This window comes from Hordeum vulgare, chromosome 3H, assembly GCF_904849725.1.
Source record: "Hordeum vulgare subsp. vulgare chromosome 3H, MorexV3_pseudomolecules_assembly, whole genome shotgun sequence".
NCBI lineage: Eukaryota > Viridiplantae > Streptophyta > Magnoliopsida > Poales > Poaceae > Hordeum > Hordeum vulgare.
Window position 1 is genome coordinate 338,086,239 of NC_058520.1, and position 22,364 is coordinate 338,108,602.

A 22,364-nucleotide genomic window follows, 5' to 3' on the forward strand; every position below is an offset into this window, starting at 1 on the left:
GTGAAGGAGAGAGAGCACCATAGAGGGGAGTGTCTAAGGGTTTTACTGCAATCAAACAAGCATTTGGAAAGTCAACTCAAACAAGTGCCAAAATCATTGCGAATATCATGATAAGACAAGGGATATAACCGCATGCTTGTTTCTTAAGCGAAAGTGCGACTTATATCAAAGCACAAATAACAAAAACAAACAACACACAACATGGACCATCCGAACCATTTCACAGACTTGACTTCGCGTATGGGATTTACGACTCATCCTAACCTAGGGTTCCTGGACTCGACAGTCGTGCTTGCTTCGTGCTTCGGGGAGGAGTCTGCTAAGTCTTCTGGACCTTCTCATGGCATTGTCACGCCTCTTGTTGTTTCTCGCCGAAGCAACTCGGTTGAGTTGTAAAGAGCTCTTGATGTCTTCTTGTCTTGGGAGTTGCTGACGAAGGTGGTTCTTCATGGCTGTCATTGACAGGGTCTTCCTTGTCCTGATAATCTTGTCATTGTCTTCTTGTCTTCCGAGGCTTCGAGAGTCTCAAGTAGACGACCTTTATGCAATGATGTCAGCAAGGCATGATAGAGTTTCGACCTGTCAGTCATACTGATCGCGATATCGACACCTAGAGCGGGGATGAAGAGAACCGTTTTCCTGCTCACTAAGGTGAGGTGGACCAAATGGCGAGGTTCTCATCCACCGGTAGTGGTCGACACAACCTTAACATTGACAGGGTCGATCTTTTAGCAATGCAGATCATGGCTTGCATATATTACGTCCAGATTATCATAGGTGTAGGTGGCATCACTCCGAAACAGTGTCGAGGGTGTCGCCATCTTCTTAAGCCTCGATGTCTCTGTTCCTCTTGGGGGTACTTCGGTTCGTGTCGTCTGGTCATAGAGTTGTCATCTTTTTTCCTTCAGCACACGGGTGGTTGCTTGGAATGATTGCCTCCTTCCAAGTTGCTCAAGAGGATTTTAAGTAATCCCATGGTCAAGAATAAGGGTGCTAGCGGCTATTTGCAAGTTTGAAGATGCACACGAGGGATGTCAAGAAAATAAGAGTGGGAGTGCTAAGGCAAAACCTTGCTGCCTTTGAAAATTTTAGGAGAGGTGAGAAAGATACAGGTTTGTAAATAATTCTGAAAAGTCTAGAAAGCAGTTTTATCCTAATTAATGTCCGTGCTAACTAAGGGCTTCCTACAGTAAGGATGGCTCTGATACGAGCTCTGTGGGGATCCCGACTTACGAGTCGAGATCGCCGAATGAACGTGCTCAGTGATCCCAGAGATCAATGCTCACCGAACACACAGAAACTAAATAATAAGAGTCTTACATCCATACATACCGTTTGATACAATAAATGACCATTGCGGTCGAGTCTTACATATATAGGGCCTTGAAGGACAACACACCAAACTGGACCAATAGCGGAATTATTGGTTGAAAGCGTGATCCCATGCCATCAACCTTAACCTACATGCATTCTGACTGGGAAGCGTCCTAGCTTGCAAGAACGTCACCGAGTTACTCTTCACCATATCATGTTCTTTCATAACTGGCCAATGAAATAACTATGCAAGCCAATGAGTACTTTGGTTGTACTCGCAAACAGCCCATGATATAAACAATGCAAGTGAAGGATAACAATAACGTGCTTCTTTGGTGGATACCTCTTGGTGGTAAATAAACATGATCACCGGTATGCATCATATGTTAAGAACTACTTTTGAAGAAAAGGTTACATATATCAATATATCTGTCGAGGGCTGAACCATTCGGGTTCACCCTATATGCCAAGTCACCGAACTTGGTCATATCATTACTTCCATAATAACTCCTTTTTATCACCACTCACACACACTTGGTTTATGCGGAAACGTCTAGACGTAGTTTAAGCAGGATTACCCAACTGTCCTTGACCGTGGACACGGCTATTCGAATAGTTTTACACTCTGCAGAGGTAGTACGTTGGACCCACGAGATCTGGGAAACTTCCGTGACATCCACGACTCGCGATATATATATTATACCCGAGGTAAGTACTCGATCAATGCCTTTCCCCTGACGATACTAGACAAAGAGGTCCACTCGATTGGTACCCAGCCCACATGTTGTACGTCTTACGAGCATCGACTCTGGACGGTATCAACCATGCGGAGACCAACGATGTGCCCGGAACACATAAAATGGCATAGTCGCCCTACCTAGCACGATCCCATCACGAAAGTGACCACACATCACTCCCGCCACTAGTAATGTGGCTCTTTGCTAGCACCCACCAGAGTAATCAACATAGCCCCGTCCCATAAGGGGTAACGTGGTCGTACATGTAAGGTTGGGACGGTCGACACATCATAAATCTAATCCCATTTTCGAAACCATACTCACTCAAAATACCTGGTGCACCACTTCACCAAAAGTGGCCACCTAACTCATCATCAGCCTCGGGCATTAGTGGCACCCGACGGGGTTTTCATAAATCTTTGATTTATACCAACAACATGCTCATGCTATTTACTCTAGCATTACTTGTCAACATGATATTAGCATGAACCTTATAGGTGGTAGGATCAAGCTCTATGCATGTGCTTCGGAGGATCCATCGGTAATATCACATCAATGATTTACCGGCACATATGATCATATGCAACGGAAATACTTGCTATCTTATCATGTAATATAACATATGCTCAGTCATGGTCAAAGGGCTGCTTGCCTTTGCTCGCATAAGCCCTCGGGGTCTTCGAGGTCTTCCGCTCCAACTCCGGGTACTCCATCTATGAGTCAACTATCGTCGGAAATAACCACGGTAAGCCACACAGTAGGCAGAAATAAAAGTGCTACATAAGTAGAAGTTATATTTTTGTTGGGCCTCTCTAGTGATAAGAAAAATACTTGAAGCTTTCCATAAGAGGTTGGATCATCAGGGATTTCTGAATGGAGGAAAGGAGGAGTAGGGAATTCTTTATGAAGCCTACATGAAATATTATGATAAAAATGAGTGGAGGCACTCATTTAACAAAGAGCAATTTTAGAAATACTTAGGAAGTTGTTTCACTGGAATTGGAGTTGAAATGAATATTCTAGGAATTTTCTAATATGGAATAAATAGCAATAGGAAGATATTTATTTAATACAACAGAATAAAGCCTCATAAAAATGTTGACCAAGGCTTCAAAAATAGGGCATGATATTTTAAGACTCTGGAATTTAGAATCACTCCATTTGGAGTTGATTTGAATCCTATAGGATTTTCACAAAGTGAGGCTGAATATATCCAGATTGTATTTTAATAAATACACCACGGAATGTGCAAATCACATATTTGGATAGCCCTGAAATTTAGGAATCTACAGGAGTTTGAATCAAACAAGTTGGAGTGAGAATGATTTTTGAATGGATTTTTGAAGTTAATCAAAATAGGAAAATGAGAAAAGGAGCTCAGCCTCGGGGTTCTATTGCGCCCAGGGCATTAGATAGGCCTTCGGGCCGCTAGCGAAGCGACACACCGAAGGCGCCCAACCGAAATACGCTTACGAAAGGGGGAGGCGCAACGCGCCGAACGCGCCTCCACTTATCCCGGCTGATGGGCCCGGCCGACGCCCAAGAGGCTGACCAGTGGGGTCGCCGGTCCCACTGGCAGGCGCTTCTTCCTGCTCGCGCGCTCCCGTGTGCCCCGACAGAGGAGGGAAGGCCGACGCACCGACGGTGCTTCTCGGAGGCTCTGACCAGCCCTGGCGATGCCCTGGCCGTCGGTGCGCACGGGTGGACTTCCCGCGTCCGACCAGGGGTCAGCCCCCCCCCCCCCCCCCCCCCGCAGAGGAGCGCCAGGGAGAGGAGCTTCTTCCCGCGACGGTGGCCGGCGATTTCGAGCGTGGGCAGGCCGCGAGGGGAGGGGAGAGAGGGATCTAGGATGAGGGGGAGCTTCGGGGAAACGAGGGGAACGCAACAGGGTTGTCGAACAAAGGGAAAGGGCTCAGGAGAGCTGGAATTTTGGTGAGGCCGAGGCGGCATTCAACGGCCGTTAAAATGAAAGAGAGTTTTCGAGAGGGGGATTGGGGAGGTCCAGGAGATTCCTAGTGAGAGAGGGTTGTGGATCCGAGGCTCTCGGTGCTCGGGGAGGCCATATGGAGAGGGGGAAGAGAAGAGAGAGCTCGGGAGCTCTTGGATCTTCCTGGTGCATGGATGCCATGCGTGCCCGCGGAAGCTTGGAAGCTTGCTGATGACGGGGAGCGGTTTGAACGGTCAAAAGAAAGCTCTGAGACCTACTAAGACATCTTGGACCAGCTAGAAATGGACTGGAGGAAGGAGAGAAAGTGCAGAGCACCATTTCTGCACTCCAAGGTGGTGGTCACCACCCCACTTGGTGTTCTGGGCCACCCTTTGGCCAGGCCAAGGTGTCAAACATGCAATGCATGCAGGCCACAAGGCACTGGTGAAGTTTGGCCCCAAGCGGAGCTGGTTTGAATAGGTTTTGACTGGTGTTAAGTTTGCAGCAGCAAACTTAGGGCTACTAATGAGGGCACTAACAGGAGAGATAATGGGGAAAAAGCATGTCTACCAGTCTTAGGCATGGAAGGACTACATTTCTACAAAGTTTTAGGTCAAGCAAAGAAGGGTAGCTATTACTTGCTGTACAAAGCTACATTTCAGCCACAATTCAACTTGAGGATGTGCTGCTCACTTTCTCCACATGAGCATGCCATCTCTTGTCTTGAAATAAGGCTTTGGGTTGCTAGGAACCCTCTCGCAAGAGGTGGGGGCTTTGGCTTAAATAGAAGTGGGGCAAGAGGGGTAAAAATGGTGATTCCAAGGGTAAAATGAGGGATAGTTACATGGAGCCTCTCTCCAATAATTGACTAGTGGCCATGGAAATGTTACTGGAGGTAGAATGTAACTATATGAAGTTGTGCTAGAAAGTTGAGCTCAAGGGTTAAAGTGGAAAGGGCCAAAGTAGCCAATAAACTGAATGCACACAAGGTGTTTGATGAGTGGTAGAGCAACCAGATGGAATTCAATGGATATGAAACTTAACAGGATCAAATGATAGATAAAAATAAGCTTGGACACCAAATTTGGGATTTGGTGGAGAAGGTTTCCAATGTAGACTTTGAAAACCCATGAAATGGGCAGAAATGGCTTTCTGCTTACAAAGCTATTCAAATCAATTCCCACAAATCCAATATTTGGTGTGGGGGCATTATTTGAGCATTAAGGCATGCCCAAAAAGTTTGGGGGCAATTGGATAAACTTTATAATGTAAAGTTTCCCAAAGTCAGAAATCAGCACAGAGGGTTTTGAGGGGCTTGGGACAAGTTCCTCTATTCTCCTTGATGCACCACTTGGTGTGGATGCATTATTGGAGTATCGGAACATGTCCACCAAATCTGAGCACAATTGGAGACACTTGTCAATGTAGAGTCGCTCAAATTTGGATCTGGACAGATAGGGTTTTAGAATAATTAGGGGAGTCAAATCAACTTGGATTGAGATGAAACTTGGCAAGATCATCAAGCATATCATAGGTGACATGCTGGAATTTTACTCGAATTTATTGAGAATATTTCTTATAGAAATATTCCAAAAGCTTGAATAGGCAGGAAAGGTTTTGAAGGGGTTTGCCCAATATTTTGAACATGACCATGTGTTGAAACTCATATATATGGAATATATATGCTCACTGAGTTTCCCTAAAGTTTCTCAATTATTTTGAAAGCAATAAAAATAACTTTCCTTCATAAGAGACCATTTCTAGCCTCACACAAAGGCTTTTAAATAAAATAATAAAATAACTTTTAAAATAATAATATTGTGGTTTTTGGAAGACATTTTGATAATAGGTTTTAAATAAAATAATTGGTGCAAAATAAATTCCCAAGTTTGAGGACTTGTAGTACAAATCTCATCTCAAGGGTTTGCAAGTTTAATTCGAAGAAATGCTTTTTGGTGAAAATAATATTTGGTAAAAATAGATACTCGTCCTAAACACATGGCATGATCATTAGGTAGGAGAACATGGGCTAAGGAGGTGAGCTGGAGAATAGCAAGAAATATTGGGAATTAACCACATGCATACAAGCAAGCACGCAAACAATAGTCACTTCAAGCATCACAAGCATTCACAATTTTTGAAATAAGTTAATTAGTTAGGAAAGCTAAACACAGGGTGTTACATGTCCCTGAGGAGAGCATCTAAAAGCTTAAATGGGTCCACAATCCCCTCGTCACAAGTCCAGTCCTCCCTGACGACCTCCTCAAATCCTTCCAACTTAGTCCAATAAAGCTCAAGTCAGAAACGCTTCTTGGAGCAGAAAGGCGCACTCATGGAAAGGTGTAGAGGCGCATGATCTGAGATGTTGGTCTCTAAGTTCCCAATCGATAGAAACTAGTACCCTGTCGATCTTCGTCATGGTCGGCGAGTCCCGCTAATTAGACCAGGTAAAATTCCTTCCGTGCATGTATAGCTCTATGAGCTCGTGCGAATCTACAAAACCTCTGAACCGCTGCATCATTCTCCTATTAAGATTGACATTGTTTTTCTCGGAAGCACGGAGGATCATGTTAAAGTCGCCAAGGACCATCCATGGCCCGTGACAGACTAGCCTCCTGGCTCGGAGTTCCTCAAGAAACGCGGTTTTAAGCTCATCTCCTTGCGGCCCATATACCGTAGTAATCCACCAGTTAGTGCCATCCTTATTATGGACCAGGCCACTAAGGGAGTTGGTGTCGTGCACTAGGGCATCTACATCCATCACCGATCTATCCCACGCAAGCATAATCCCGCCACGAGTCTCGCACGTCAGTAAGTAATCGAAGCCGTCAAAGGACGGACCTAAACATTGAAGAACCACAAATTGATCCAGTACATCAAGTTTTGTTTCCTGTAGGCACACCAGGTTGACCTTAGCTGCGTGCACAAACTACCTAACCGCCGCCCTCTTCGCAGGACAGTTCAGCCCGCGCACATTCCAACATAGGATTTGCGGATTTATATCCATAAAGAAAGAAGCAAAAGACTCCATAACCCTCCAAGAGCTCAATGGGCGCGCACCGCCGAGGCCGAGCCCTTCTCCAAAACACCCATGGGCGGCACCTCTTTCCCAAAGAGTGCCGCAATGACCCGAACATGTTGATCCCGTAGAGGCGAGTCGAATATGTTCTGCGACTCGATAACAATCGTGTCATCCACGTCCAAGTCATCCGGTACGAGCCCCAACGCTCTCATGAGAACATTCTCTGCCTGGCTGGCCCTGCTGCTCTTATGCTCCGAAAGCTTCTTGCTGCTGTGGGTGCAGCGGCGTGGGGTGAAAGGCTCTGCCTCCGCTCGAAGGTTGGAAGCTTGGACTTCCTTGAGAAGGGGTGGGGCCAACTTCTTCATAAGGCTGGAGCAGAACCATTTGAGCTTAGTGTAGGCAACAGATTCCTGGGCGGACATGCCATCGATCCCAGGAAAGTGGGCGATCCGCATGTCCGAGACCTCTCCAAGGGGCTGCCTAGGTGGTAGCATGTCGTCGTTCATGGCCTCGAAAGGAGCAGCCTCAATGATTGGGCCATGCAGCGCCGGGATTGACACGTCTCCATCGTATCTACTTTTCCAAACTCTTTTGCCCTTGTTTTGGACTCTAATTTGCATGATTTGAATGGAACTAACCTGGACTGACACTGTTTTCAGCAGAATTGCCTTGGTGTTATTTTTGTGCAGAAATCAAAGTTCTCCAAACGTCCTGAAAATTTACGGGGAGAATTTTTGGAAAATATGAAAAATATCTGCGCCAAGTTCCACCTGAGGGGGTGGGCCGGTGGGCCACAAGCCCTGGCTCCGCCACCACCCCCCTAGTAGCGGTGGGCAGGCTTGTGGGGCCCACACAGCTCTGCCGCCCCCAACCTCAGGTCTATAAGTTCACTTTTGTCATAGAAAAAATAAAAAAGAGAAGTTTTCGTCGCGTTTACGATACGGAGGCGCCGCCACCACCTGTTCTTCATCTGGAGGGCAGATCTGGAGTCCGTCTTGGGCTCCGGAGAGGGGAAATCGTCGCACATGTCATCATCAACCTTCTTCCCTCTCCAATTCCATGAAGCTCTTCGTCGTTCGTGAGTAATCTATTCGTAGGCTCGCTGGGCGGTGATGAGTAGGATGAGATCTATCATGTAATCGAGTTAGTTTTGATGAGGATTGATCCCTAGTATCCACTATGTTCTGAGATTGATGTTGCTACTACTTTGCCATGCTTAATGCTTGTCACTAGGGCCCGAGTGCCATGATTTCAGATCTGAAATTATTATGTTGTCACCAATATATGTGTGTTTTAGATCCGATCTTGCAAGTTGTAGTTACCTACTATGTGTTATGATCCGGCAACCCCGGAGTGACAATAACCGGAACCACTCCCGGTGATGACCATAGTTTGAGGAGTTCATGTGTTCACCAAGTGCTAATGCGTTGGTCCGGTTCTTTATTAAAAGGAGAACCTTAATATCCCGTAGTTTCCTTTTGGACCCCGCTGCCACGGGAGGGATGGACAGTAGATGTCATGCAAGTTCTTTTCCCGAAGCACGTATGACGACACACAGAATGCATGCCTACATCACATTGACAAACGGGAGCTAGCCACATATCTCTCCGTGTTATAACTGTTGCATGATGAATATCATCCAAACAAATCACCGACCCATTGCCTACGAGTTTGTCCTACTACTGTTGTTACTTGTCTTGCTCTGCTGCTGTTACTTGTCTTGCTCTACTCCTGCTGTTGCTACTACTGTTACTTGTCTTGCTCTGCTGCTACTACTGCTGCTACTGTCGCTTGCTACTGTTGCTACTTGCTACTGCTGTCACTACTGCTATTCCTTGCCACTGTCATTACTCGCTACTTTGCTGTTACTAATCTTTCAGGTGTGGTTGAATCTGAAAAATTCAGCTGCTAATACTCGAGAGTATTCTCTCACCTCCTGTTTTGGCGATCAACAAATTTGGGTCGAATACTCTACCCTCGAAAACTGCTACGATCCCACGCGCTGGTGGGCCGTCAACAACATTCTTCTAGTTTCGATTGCCGGAGAGTGCTAGCAGCATTCTTCTGGTGCCATTGCAAAGGGGACGAACACTTGACATCAAGCATTTTTCTGGCACCGTTGCCGGGGAGGTATTGCTATATTCTCTGAGTCACTTGGGATTTATATCTGCTGATCACTATGAAGAATCTCAAGGATCCGAAGACCAAAGTCTTGCCCTCAACTACGAGGGGAGGTAAGGAATTGCCATCTAGCTCTGCACTTGATTTACCTTCAGTTATGAGTAAGTTTGCGACATCACCTCCTGCTAGAAATCTTGATACTATGGGTGATACTGCTAGAGATGCTATGCTTGATACTGCTAGAGATGTTATGCTTGATACTGCTAGAGATGCTATTTTGCCTGATGATGCTATGCTTGATACTGCTAGAGATACTACTTTGCCTGATGTTCCACTAGGGGTGTTCCTTGATGCTCATATTGCTAGAGTTACTGCCAATGCTCGTGATGCTTCTGATACTGCCGATACTATTGAGATAGAACCTGCTTTTGCTCCTGCTAGATCTAGCTCTCGTAGATATGAATTGCATGATATACCTGAGGGTTACGTTATGGAGGGAGAGATAGATGAGGATTTTCTTGCTTGTAAGGATGCCTATGATGCTGAGAAATTACTTCTCAAGTGGAAGGGAAAATCTCTGAAAGATAGGATGAAATACGACCCGAAGTTTGCCACTTCACCTATCTTTATCACCGATAAGGAGTATGAATTCTCTGTCGATCCTGAGATAATATCTCTAGTCGAATCTGATCCTTTTCACGGTTATGAGTCTGAGACGGTCATAGCCCATCTTGCCAAACTACACGATATAGCCACCCTTTTTACTAATGAGGAGAAGATCCGCCACTACTATATCCTTAAGCTGTTTCCTTTCTCTCTAAAGGATGATGCTAAAGCCTAGTTCACCTCTCTTGCTCCTGGATGTGTGAGTAGTCCCCATGAGATGGTCTATTACTTCTGTGAGAAATATTTCCCTGCCCATAAGAACCAAGCTACCTTGCAGGAAATATACAACTTTGCTCAACTCCAAGAAGAGAGTCTTTCACAAGCTTGGGGGAGGCTCATCCAGCTACATAATGCTCTGCCTGATCACCCTCTTAAGAAGAACGAGATACTTGATATCCTCTATAACGGACTTACCGATGCCTCTAGAGACCACCTAGATAGTTGTGCCGATTGTGTTTTTAGGGAACGAACTGTAGGACAAGCTGAGACCCTACTGAATAGCATCTTGATCAACAATAATGCTTGGACTATTCCCGAACCACCTCCTAAGACAACTCCGAAGAAAAGAGGTATTCTATTCCTTAGTCCCGAAGATATGCAAGAAGCCAAGAAATCTATGCAAGAGAAAGGCATTAGATCTGAAGATGTCAAAAATCTACCACCTATCAAAGAGATCCATGGTCTCGATAACCCGATACAGGTAGTAGAAATGAATTCTCTGCGTAGGTTTGATGAGAGTGATATTCCTTTTGACAAACCTGCTAGCCTATGCTTTGATGAATTTGACAACTTTGTTGCCAAACAACAGAGTTTCAATGATTATGTTAGCACACATTTGGAACAAAGTACTCGTATGCTTAGCAATTTAAGTGCTTGTGTAGAGAGAAATGTCAATGATCTGAAGCTTCTGTGTAAACATGCCTCTATGATTACTACTCAGGTAGAACAAGTACTTAAAGCTCAGAATGACTTGCTCAATGAATTAAATGACAACTCTGTCAGAGTCATTACTAGAGGAGGCAAAATGACTCAGGAACCTTTGTATCCTGAAGGCCACCCTAAGAGAATTGATCAAGATTCTCAAGGAATCAATGCTGATACACCCAGTCATCCTAAGGAGAAGAAGAAGGATGATAGAAGCCTGCATGCCGGTTCACCAAATACTATCACACCTGAAGAATCTAATGATATTTCTGCGTCTGATGCAGAAACACAATCTGGTGATGAACATGAACCTGGTGACAATATGGACAATGATGTTCATAATAATGCTCAACCTAGCAATGATGAGGATGTGGAGATTGAACCTACGGTTAATCCTGATAACCCACAACCTAAGAAATATGATAAGAATGACTTCACTGCTAGGAAGCATGGTGAAGAAAGGGAGCCATGGGTTCAGAGACCTATGCCCTTCCCTCCTAAGCCATCCAAGAAAAAGGATGATGAGGATTTTGAGCGTTTCGTTGAGATGATAAGACCCATCTTTCTGCAGATGCGGTTAACTGATATGCTCAAGATGTCTCTGTATGCCAAGTACATGAAAGATATCGTGACTAATAAACGGAAGATACCAGATCTTGAGATCTCCACCATGTTTGCCAATTACACTTTTAAAGGTTGAACTCCTAAGAAACTTGGTGATCCCACAGTGCCCACTATACCTTGCTCCATTAAAGGAAACTACGTAAGAACTGCCTTATGTGACCTTGGAGCCGGTGTTAGTTTTATGCCGCTTTCTCTTTATCGTAGACTTGAATTCGATAAGTTGACACCCACTGAAATTTCTCTACAAATGGCCGACAAATCAACTGCTTTCCCTATCGACATTTGCGAGGATGTGCCTGTTGTGGTTGCTAACACCACTATCTTAACAGACTTTGTTATCTTGGATATTCCCGAGGACGATGCCATGGCTATAATCCTCGGAAGACCCTTTTTAAACACTGCAGGGGCTGTTATAGATTGCAACAAAGGCAATGTCACTTTCCATGTCAATGGTAATGAGCACGCAGTGCACTTTCCGAAGAAACGATATCAAGTACATTGCATCAATGCTATCGAAAAGACTTCATCGATTCTCATTGGGAGCTTTGAATGCCCTATTCCTCGTGTCAAGATGAAGTATGATTTGCTTGTTGGGGAGATACATATCCCCATTGAGGTGACTTAGTGGCTATCAGAAAATTCCCCGTTCTCTCTTGAGATTCGAGAAGGTTTTGTCATGAGGACTTGATCAACCCCATTGACGGATTTCTTTCGATGACCATGAAACGGATGAATCAAAGAGTCACATACCTCTGTTTTGAGCTTTCACTTTCTGTTGCTTAGAAGAAAAATAATATAATTAGTTTAGTTTTTCCTGTTTTTTGTTTTTGCGTCCCGGAGAAAAATACCTCGAAAATAAAAGTTCTCCGGTGGTCCTGAAAATTTAGTATGACTTTTTCTGGAATTTTTGAAAATTACTGGGCCTGAGAGCTGGCCTGGGGGCCATACCAGTGGGCCACAAGCCCTGCCACCGCCACCTACCCCCCTGGTGGCGGAGTGCAAGCTTGTGGGGCCCATAGGGACCCCCTCCACTCATTCCAGCTCCGAGCCTCTTCTTCCTCCTCCAGAAAAAATTGTTTCGCAGCTCAAACCCGTGTTCTAGCTCATTTGGCTGTGATTTTCAATCTCCTTGCTCAAAGCACCATTCTCCAAACCGTTTTGGGGAAATTACTCCTTGGTAAGTGACTCCTCCATTGGTCCAATTAGTTTTTGCTCTAGTGCTTTATCCTTCGCGTATTCTTGCTGCCTTGGTGACCCTGTTATTGAGCTAGAAATGTTGATTTTAGCTGGTCCCAAGTAGTTTTAGCGCGTGATACGGTCTCTAGGCACTAGTAGGAGTAGTTGCTACAAGATTTGGTGGGTCTTCATTCACTTTTCTCTTGAACTTCAAAAATTTCAGCAAAAGGAAATTATGTTCTGGAGGAATTTTCATGGTGGTTCCTCAAGTAAGAAGGGTCCTCGTCTTTCTTTTCGGGAGCCCAAACGTTTTCAACTAAGGGACGCAGTGGTACAACCATGTGAATGGCCTTCAGATGAGTTCATGATCGAAGCAGGTTTCAATGATGAGTTTGATACACTTGTCTGCAATGCCGGGTTAGAAGAATTCCTCTCTGATAAATGTGAACAGTATGCTATGCTCACTGCCTCTTTCGTGCGTAGATTTAAATTTTCAGTTGGCCGTGACTCATCCATACTGTTTGATCTGTATGATAAATCCTATACCGTGGATTTGGAGAATTTCAATAGGATTTGCAAGATACCCGATGGGGGTAGTATTAATGATCCTTCTAAGGCTTCGGTGAGAGACTTTGTCTCGAGTATAACTGTTGGAGAAACCAGAGATATCACGCAAGCCACCATAGGAAGCATCCATTTCCCTGCCTTGCACTACCTTGCCCTCTTCATAGGTAGGTGCATTAACGGCAAGGGTGCACATTGTCACCTATGCGCTTCCGACCTTAGTATCCTTAAGAGCGCTGTAACAGGTGACAGGAGCTTAAATATGGGAGCTATAATAGCAAGGAGGCTGAATAAATATGCTAGTGAGGGGGATTTCTTTGGTGGAGTTTATGCTACACGCTTAGCAAATTTTCTTGGAGTATCCATCCGTCCAGAAGACCCTCCTCTCCGTACAGCCTACCTTGATCGTGTCGCTCTAACACGCTACCAGTTCCTTGAGAGGGATGATGAATCCCTCCTATACCGCTTGATATTTAACCGACAACGTGTTTTCCATATTACCCTTCCTGCTCCTGCTTTCTTTGACTTTCAGGTAAAACGAAGATACTACATAACCATAGGAGAGGCAGAGGAGTATGAGAGGGAGGCGACTGCTGCTCGACTTCGTGAGGCAGCTATTCATGCAGTGGCTGCAGCACTCCCGTATAACACCCATTATGACTTTGGGTTTCGCCAGGACCATCCATGGGAGTAGACCAAGCTAGGCCAAAAGCCTAAGCTTGGGGGAGTACGTGTTCTCACCAACTTTACATTCATGCTTATGCTTTCATTCTGTTAGCCGGTGTTCACACTTTGCCACTGTATTATCCATGCTAGTTTATTTTCGTTTTCTTGTTTTCTTGTTTTGTGTCCTTTTAAGAAAACCCAAAAAGATTTTTCTTTCTTCTTTTCCTTGTTGGGAGCTTTCCCGTGTAAACAGTTTTCTTTTTCTTTGTGTCAAGGTAGAAGACATTGGTTACAATGTTTATTGGTTCTTACATGCTTACCTGTTTAGCTTTCAAAGAGCCATATTACTTTGTCTTCTCCTTTGTGTTTGCCTGCAGATTCAGCTTAGTCCAATGCTCTTATTATCGTTCACATCGCTCGATCGTGCAAATGAAAGGCAACAATGATGATATATGATGAAGTGACTGAGACCGAAAAGCTGGTATGAACTCTATCTATTTTATTTTTGTAAATATGACTAGCTTGTCGACCCAGATTCAGCTTTGTTGTGAGAGAACCATGTTTGCAATGACAACTTAGAGATCATAGTTTCTGATGCCATGCTTATTTAGCTGAGAGCTTATAATGGTTTGTCTTGAATGCCAACATAGATTTTGAAATGACTATGATGTAGTATGATAGGATGGTATTCTCCTTTGAATGTTTCAAGTGGCTTGACTTGGCGCATGTTCATGCATGTAGTTGAAACAAAATCAACCTAGCCTCTATGATGTTCGTGTTCATGGTGATTTATGTCCTATTCATGCTTGCATTTAATGTTAGTCAAACTCATTGCATCTTGATGACTGTTGTCGCTCTCTAGTTGGTCGCTTCCCAGTCTTTTGCTAGCCTTCACTTGTACTAAGAGGAATACTGCTTGTGCATCCACTTCCATAAACCCAAAAGTTTTTCCATGAGAATTGTCTTGGTGTTATTTTTGTGCAGAAATAAAAGTTCTCCAAACGTCCTGAAAATTTACGGGGAGCATTTTTGGAAAATATGAAAATATCTGCGCCAAGTTCCACCTGAGGGGGTGGGCCAGTGGGCCACAAGCCCTGGCTCCGCCACCACCCGCTGGTGGCGGTGGGCAGGCTTGTGGGGCCCACACGGCTCTGCCGCCGCCAACCTCAGGTCTATAAGTTCACTTTCGTCCTAGAACAAATAAAAAAGATAAGTTTTCATCGCATTTACGATAAGGAGGCACTGCCACCAACTGTTCTTCATCTGGAGGGCAGATCTGGAGTCCGTCTTGGGCTCCGGAGAGGGGAATCCGTCGCCATCGTCATCATCAACCTTCTTCCCTCTCCAATTCATGAAGCTCTTCGTCGTTCGTGAGTAATCTATTCGTAGGCTCGCTGGGCGGTGATGAGTAGGATGAGATCTACCATGTAATCGAGTTAGTTTTGATGGGGATTGATCCCTAGTATCCACTATGTTCTGAGATTGATGTTGCTACTACTTTGCCATGCTTACTGCTTGTCACTAGGGCCCGAGTGCCATGATTTCAGATCTGAAATTATTATGTTGTCACCAATATATGTGTGTTTTAGATCCGATCTTGCTAGTTGTAGTTACCTACTATGTGTTATGATCCGGCAACCCCAGAGTGACAATAACCGGAACCACTCCCGATGATGACCATAGTTTGAGGAGTTCATGTGTTCACCAAGTGCTAATGCGTTGGTTCGGTTCTTTATTAAAAGGACAACCTTAATATCCCGTAGTTTCCTTTTGGACCCCGCTGCCACGGGAGGGATGGACAATAGATGTCATGCAAGTTCTTTTCCCTAAGAACGTATGACGACACACGGAATGCATGCCTACATCACATTGACGAACGGGAGCTAGCCACATATCTCTTCGTGTTATAACTGTTGCATGATGAATATCATCCAAACAAATCACCGACCCATTGCCTACGAGTTTGTCCTACTGCTGATGTTACTTGTCTTGCTCTGCTGCTGTTACTTGTCTTGCTCTACTGCTGCTGTTGCTAGTGTTGCTACTGATGTTACTTGTCTTGCTCTGCAGCTACTGTTGCTGCTACTATCGCTTGCTACTGTTGCTACTTGCTACTGCTGTCACTACTGCTGTTCCTTGCCACTGTCGTTACTCGCTACTTTGCTGTTACTACTTTGCTTGCAATATTAATCTTTCAGATGTGGTTGAATCTGACAAATTCAGCTGCTAATACTCGAGAGTATTCTCTCACCTCCTGTTTTGGCGATCAACAAATTTGGGTCGAATATTCTACCCTCGAAAACTGCTACGATCCCACGCGGTGGTGGGACGTCAACAACATTCTTCTAGTTTCGATTGCCGGAGAGTGCTAGCAGCATTCTTCTGGTGCCGTTGCAAAGGGGAAGAACAGTTGACATCAGGGATGAACACCGCATTCTCTGGTAGGCCAGCATACGAACCCCCATGCACCCCAACCTCCGAGCGACACGCGTCTGCCTCAGAGTCCCTGACAACCGAGGGAATAACTTGATCAGAACCCAATATTGGGACTTTAGTAACAGTAATAGGCTATAACATTAATATATGATTCATCTGTCTTAAAAATGTTAGAACACATGCTATAGTCAGTTGTAATTAGCTTTTTTTTTTCTTCTTTCTCCTCTCCTCTCTCCATATAAATCTAATGTGGCATTCTTTATAATCCGTCTATGTCATTTTATTGTATTTGCTCATAGGACTATTACTACTATTTTATAGTCCTGCGTAAAAATTGTTACACATGAAAATGTGAGAAGCGGAGCATAGCCTTTGCGATAGGGCGGAGGGTTGAATGCACGCCTAATGCCTATGCCTTAGAGGGTGCTTGGATACGTTTTAGTTCCATGACTAAAAGTAGTGGGACTAAAACTTGCTAGCCTCACCCATGCTTGGATCCAAATACTAAAGAGACTAAAATAAAGTTAATGAGCTTTTATTATCCTCCAAACTCTCCAATCCAAAACTCGCATGTGTTAAAGGAGAGGAGTTAAATGAGGAGAGAGAGGACTAATCCACATTTTAGTAGGGGTACCCCTGACTAAAAGATTTTAGTCTCAAGACTAGTTTTAGCCTCTCTTTAGTGAGGGGTGCTTGGAACTTTAGCCTCTTACAGAGACTATTTTTAGTCAGACTAGTTTTAGTCCCTTGGATCCAAGCACCCTCTTAGGCCTGTGATATGGGAAATTAAGTGTCTGATTACTCGAGTTGATTGGTCTTAGCGGGACGAACTCACTAACTATCAACTTTATACGGACCTGCCCTTTATCAGGACACGTGCAACGACGTCTACTCATCAGTCTGTAAGGGATGTCACCTAAGATATTTTCATATGTGAAGTCAAGAGAATGAGGAGGAGAACAAGGGTGTCTAGAATTTAACAAACAACCGATATCCCTGATATATCGGTACTTATCGACAGGTTTCTCCCATTGTACGCCCAACCATCATTTATGTTGACGCTTCCCCATCCAACTGGTGTATCCCTGCTACACAAACCTTCCTATATTATTGGTCTTATAGATAGCCTAGAAAATGTACAAAGTGTTTTGCGCCCGTCTGTAGATAATGTGGAGGATTGCTACACACAATATGCGTCTGAACTAATGTACATGCCCTTATGCTCCTTCATAGCTGGGCTACACCAAAGCACCTTAAGCTACTCATGATAAGGAGTATCATATAGTAGTATCATATGCATCATACTATTATATGATACTATCTTTATAATGTATAGTATCATCAACTAGTATCATAGATGATCTCATTTATTGACATGCATGATACATATTAGCCTAGCATTTAACATAAGACAATATCTATTTATGTTACTCTAACCCCTCTCTCTTCTTTAATTGTCTACCACATCAACGTGTTTGTTACTCCTAAGTGCATGATACTAGCTAAGATATCGCCACTATGGCCAGCTTTAGGGCATCTCCAACGCACACCCTTGAACCTCTCACATACGTGCACACCATAAAAGTCATCCAACACGGACGTGTATCGATCTGCGACACGGTCTAAACGCACTTTCTTCGTAAAATGGAGACAAATGTGGGAGAGTTTTATGGTCGCCATGCATAGTCTATACTCCACGTCCATCCATCATGGCTAGTATTTAGCGGAATGCGTTATGCTAATTGCAACGGATAGTTAGCATTTTGGCGGAAGGTAATATTGAATAGTGTATTTCATTTGGCGGAAGGTGCTAATTAATATTTTCTTATTAAGCAAATTAGCCAATCATTTGGCGGAAGGTGCCCATATCATTTTGGGGAAGGTTGCCTTCCGCCATTGCATGTCATGCTTAGATTTGGCGAAAGGTGCTCATATCATTTGGCGGAAGGTTGCCTTCCGCCATTGCATGACATACTTAGATTTCGCGGAAGGTTGGCTTTCGTCATGATTGTGTTGTTAGTAGCCTTGCTTAGTGCTTGCTTAGTGATTTTAGTATGTTCGGCTACGGTTGAATGGTCATCTTTCGCATTCGTGTCCACGGACTGGTCCCTCTGTTTATGGATGGATACGAAAGGAAATTTGCATGTTGCCATTGAAGATGTCCTTATCGGTTCATAACTTGAATGGACCATTATCCTAAACCTAAGGCTTCTTTGTATTTAATAAGATTTTTTAAGGGTTATAATCTTTAGAAACATTCTTATCTTGGCCATTCATTTGTAGGATTGAAACTCCTGGAAACTTTTGATAAGGAATCATTTATACTAAATTTCATGGAAAATCTAACATCCATTCAAACCTCTTGGAAAAACACATTTTTGTTTTTTTGTGATGCAATCAATCAAAATCAAGTTTTGCACAATTTTAATGGGCATGACATTCCAATCAAGATCTTTTTCTATTCCTATGTTTAATCCTACCCTACAATGTACTCCGCGACTAAAGACGAATGTAATGATGAACAGTTTTCAAGAAACTAATACCTTACACGTTCAAAGTGCAGGTTATAGCGCGACGTACTCACGGTTGTCATCCATGGTCTGGTATGGTGTGGACTTCATCCGCAACAACTCCCGTGGAGCCGGTGGGAAGTCTTAGCTCAACCTTCCTCCCACGTGCAAGACGATCAATGGGGTTGTCATTCGTACGACTATCATATCAGTCCATTTGAAAAAATTGACTCCTGCCGAGATGTTTGAAGGCACAGAGAAGACAGTATTTTTCATCTTTGTTCTTTTTTCCTTTTTTGAGTCGTAGGACTATCGTATTATTAAGAGGGGTATAGTGTTCGAAACTTATGTTTCTCTGATGCTAAATCGAGACCTGTGAGAGTTGAGAGAAATCTCTTTGGGAGTGTTTGGTTATGTGCATCAATTTTTTGTGGTTGCATGAAAAAAATGAGCCAGGCTGCATCGTGTTTGCAATTTTCATCGGTGTTTGGTTGTTTGACTTGCCTGGTGACTAGGAGTTAACAACTGCACTTAAAGCAGAGCACCTTGGTCAGCACAACAACGAAAAGCGGTCTTGTTGCGGGGGAGCCTGAACGACGGCGCAAGGCTCGGCTCGTCATCGCAACATGAGTCCATGAAGTCCTTTACGCACCCGAGGGCACCTGCTTGGAAAGCCTCGACCTTGAGCCTCTTCCCCTCGTCATCATCGTTGTCTGCCGTGGGAATGATCCTGACAATAATACCAGGGGTACGAATGTGGGACGGAGCCTAGCTAGGGCGTAGTGGATTCACTCGGACGTACGAGTTTGGGCCCCACTCGGGTGTGGTAACGACCCTACGTCTCGAGCCTCGATGGCTGGTGTTTGTTTATAGAATGTGTGATAGGACAGAATGATGAACCCATTCTAAGGAGCCCGGGGGTGGCTTATATAGAGTGCGTGACGACCGGCCGGACTTCATTACAAGGGCGAGTAAATGCTAATAACTATGAAAGTTACTAGTAACGGCAACTCTAACTCTAGCATTACTGGTAACACACGTCTTCACTACACTTCATGTGATAGTTCAAGTCTGTAGCCATTGCAGTCTCTTCGTTGCCCACGCCTTGCTGCAATCCGAGTGTAGAGGCAGGTCCGACTGATATGAGACGGTCCGAGTGACATTATGTGAGCCGAGTAAAGATACACTTGTCCGAGTTAGATCACGACTGCATAGGCAACTTCTGGGATGCTGATGTCCATGTAGGGTGTTGGGCACGCTTGGGGATGCAGGTCTGTACGACTACCCCTTATGTACAACCCCGTCAGTAGCCCCCGAATCAGTTGGGGTTTTACTACCCTAGTGAAAGGCACTCGCTTGTACCTTCAACATCTCAGAGGCGCCGAGGTTGTAGCTCGGGGATACATCACTCGGGCTCTTAATAAAACACTATGGATTAAAGAGTGTAAGATTTCGAGTGTGTACGCTTTCAATCGGTAATAATTGAAAGGATAATTTCATCCGTGCTCCTAGTTGGGTCACACTCGACAGGTTTGCCCCTAATTTCTCAAAACACGCGGTTTTGCCCAGCTTACTTCAGTCGCCATGTGTTTTTGCCCTTCCGTCACGTTTCCATCTAGTTAGTGTTGTTTGACCGTGTGTTGACCATCTTTGGACTTTTCACTCGACCATTTTACCCCTGCTTCCTTGCTCTCTCAGTAGACACTTTCAGGTGGGACACTTCATTGAGTAGCTAGAGCCTCCCGATCCAGAGCCGACGCTGAAGCTCGCCTGAGCCAAAGGAGTCGGAGCTGGAGCCTCCTGATCCAGAGCCACCGCACCCTGCCGCATCTACCTCGCCGGAGACCACCATCGGAGGTCCCGGACCATCGTCGCCCCTGTGCTACCTTCTTCTCTCTCTCTCTCTCTCTCTCTCTCTCTCGTCCCCACCTCACTGCTATCTCCCTCTCCCGTGCAGGACGCCATGGCCGCCGCCACTACCGGGAACCGACCGGATCCGACCGCTTCGACCTGGATCCGGGCTCCCACGCCTTCCTCGGCCCGCCTCCATGCCTCATCGGAGCCCGCCGCCTCGCCGTTCACCGCGCCCTTCGGCCTGCCACCGCTGCATGCTCGAGGAGGACGAGATCCACAACGAGTGCCTTGCCCGGTTGACCCGCGTGCGGCCTCGCCTAAGTGCCAGGCTCAGCCGCATCGCCCGTCGGTCGCACACACGCTGCTCCCTCCATACGTTGTCGGGACCTCCAGGGTTGTCGCGTCGTCTGCCTCCACCCGGCCCAAGGCCGATCCGCTCCGGCCTCCACCTCGCCCCGCCGGTGTCGCTGCACGCACCAGCTCCACTCCAGCCTCGGTCTCGCCCCGCCCGCGGTCGCGCGCCCGCACGCTTCCCTCTACGCTTTGTCTCCATGCACCGGCTGCCTCACCATGCTCGCCAAATCCTCCTCACAGACCATACCTGTGCCGGCAGTGATGGTTTTCTTAGTGATGGGTCCCACTTGCAGTGTCTCCCTAGAGAGTGAAGAACTATGGGTAAATAGTCCAACGAAAAGTCCACACACAGTCAAAACATGATCAAACGACACTAACTGGACGGAACCGTGAGAGAAGGGCAAAAACACAAGGCGACTGAAGTGAGCTGGGCAAAACCGTGTGTATTTAAAAATTACGGGCAAACCTGTTGAGTGTGACCCAACTAGGGGCACAGATGCAATTATCCTATAATTGAATACCTTTCGAAAAGGTAAATTCAACAATTCAAATGATCGCGAGCTTAGGGCTTCGATCATCCAATCGGTGGAGTAGGACAGGTCCCACTCGCGCCATGGTGCGGGCGATATGATTCCCTTCTTGGGTTGTCTGAATATTTGTAGTCCCATGGAAGGACGATGAACAGGGTATTCAGCTCCCCTCATTATGTGCTACGGATACATAATCCATTCGGGGAATGAGGGGGGAGCGAATTTTCCGTGATATTTTGAATCAATGGAGCTTGTTGGGAAGCAGAATCAGTGGCGACGTGAGTAGTGGAGGAGCGCCTCGATTTCCTCGCCTGAAATGTCACTGTCGTGCTAAAGGAATGTTGTCATCGGGATCATGTAAATCTTCCTCGTGCAGACGGAGTACTCGATGGGTTATCTTCTTGTAGCATATAAATAGACTGGGGTAGCGAGGGAAGGGTATCATGCCACTAGATCTGAGTTGATCTTCCCTTTCTTGAGCCTTGTGGTTGCCACCTCCATAGTTCTTCCACCTCTCCCGCCCCACCGTGTAGTATGGCGAAAGGCACAACTTCGAAAGCCGAGTGGGCCAAGAAGGGCTCGCGTGGTTCTTCTTCGAGTGTCGGGACACTTCTACCAGGATGGATCCAGGGCGCCTGGATGTCGTCCCGAGTCTTCATGGATCGAATATGGACCTGGAGAGCGAAGGCTTGGTGGTTCCTGGCAGCTGGCGGTTATCGAATGAAGGCGAGCTGGAGCCCTCGCCGAGGGGCGACGAGCGGGTGCTCCTGGTCACCCACATGGAAAGAAGTTTCTCCTTGTCCCCGCATTAGTTCTTCCAAGCTTTCCTTGACTTTATAGGCGCACAACTTCACCATCTCCCCCAATGATGTCTCATACTTAGCTACTTTCATATCTCTGTGTGAGAATTTCCTTGGGTGCTATCCGCACTTGGGATTA

The 22,364-nt window shown here is 45.5% G+C and overlaps 1 long non-coding RNA gene across 1 annotated transcript; it reads left to right on the forward strand.

Moving 5' to 3' along the window:
- Positions 1-20,063: 20,063 nt before the first annotated feature.
- Positions 20,064-21,657, forward strand: LOC123439927. Its single transcript, XR_006630221.1, has 2 exons — positions 20,064-20,544; positions 20,645-21,657. It is a non-coding gene; the product is annotated as an uncharacterized LOC123439927 (long non-coding RNA).
- Positions 21,658-22,364: the final 707 nt, after the last annotated feature.